Raw genomic sequence first — 1,647 nt, 5'->3', positions numbered from 1 at the left:
CAATATGAAGCTGTGAGCTGCAGTGAAGGACGCAGCAGAGTAAAGTGGCAGACGATGAAACGGGGAACGGTCTGTATCTCGGTGCTTCCAGCGTTCCAGCCCAGGTTCTGCTGCTGCAGGAGGACCGTTTTCCTCCAGATGCAGGTAAAGTGGTGACAGGTGTTAGAATCTGCAGCAGGATGTGTGCAGATCTACGGCTGGTGGTTTTCAGCAGAGATTAGAAAGCAAAGCAAACTGCCGGGATGGAAAATCTCTGCTTCTCAGAAACATTAAACAGTTGTAGTTTGTTCTGTTGCAGCTCCTTCATGTTTGTCACTTTTATCGCCTGCTGCAGCTCAGCGTTTTCACTGAAGTGGTTCTGCTCTTTTTATGTAGCATCTGAGCTCACCGCAGCTCCAAATAAACACACTGAGAGCCACAGACCGCAGAGGGCAGCGGCGGCAAAAACCAAACCGCCTCTTGATCTGTGATGGCTTCAGTGTCGACTTGATTTCAGGAGCGACAAATCCCAGATTCCCAGCTTTAGGCCACACCGCTTCTTCTCCCCTTTTCCTCGCTCTCTAACTTCTCTTCCTGGAAAATCTTTTCCCTGTTTTCCCGTTTTCTGTCTGCTGACTCAGCAGCTCTGCTGTTCTTTGGGCCCTGATGGCTCCCTGATGGCCGCCGTCCACCGCTGAGGTTCACAGCAACCTACATCTGAACCTAATGAATCAGCAGCAGGTATAAATGAACACATTTCATTTGGTGTTTTTTATTTTTAGCATGTTTTGGAGGAGAGGCAATGTTACAGGAAGCATCAGGATTCACTAATTAAATTAGGTTTGATATTTAAGAATGTAAACATTTTTTATTATTTTAAATATTTAACTTTTACAACAGAGATAAAAAATGTAAACTCTAAATTCATGAATGTGTAAAGAAGGTCGGATGTTCTTTCTCTGAACCTCCTGGATAACTGGGAGCAGGGAGAAACTGACCTGAACTTAACCTCCCCTCCTCCTCCTAACTCCTTCGCCTTCTCCTCTCTCACAAACCTCCACATTTACAGTGAACACATCCTGCTGACACCTGTGTAAACCGCTGCCGCCATGCCCCGCCCCCTTCCCCAGGCCGGCCATGTTCCACGTCAGGAAACATCCACTCCCACAGTCAGTCACACTCAGAGAGTCACAGAGCTGCAGTTTAAACATGTGAGATTTAACAGCTGCTTGGTTTCTCCAAATGAAAGGAAGCTCAGTTCCTCCTCAGGTGTTTCTAGCTGTTAATAAGCTTCACTCTCACCTGAGCAAACAGGTGGAGCCGCTCATCTCAGCCAGAGGTGGAGAAACATTAGGATGGATGCTGGAACATCAGCAGAGACTTCTAGTTACAACATTTCAAAGAAGGAAATGTTCATGTTGAAAAATGACCGTGCGTAGATCTAGATCTCCCCAGACTCCTCCTCCAGCTCTGCTGGGGAATCCTGAGGCGCTGCAGACCAGCAGAGACAAAGGCTGCGTCCTCTGGAGGCCAGATTGGTCAGCTGATGATGTCAGAGCGCGGCACCGAGGTCTGGTCGGATTCCAAGACTCCTCGTTATGCGGCCGACAAACAGCCAGGGACTGGCTCCGCCTACACGCTTTGATTCAACAGTGAATGAAAAAAATC

This window comes from Cyprinodon variegatus, unplaced genomic scaffold, assembly GCF_000732505.1.
Source record: "Cyprinodon variegatus isolate N-32 unplaced genomic scaffold, C_variegatus-1.0 Scaffold1240, whole genome shotgun sequence".
Lineage (NCBI taxonomy): Eukaryota > Metazoa > Chordata > Actinopteri > Cyprinodontiformes > Cyprinodontidae > Cyprinodon > Cyprinodon variegatus.
This window is presented reverse-complemented; position numbering follows the sequence as displayed.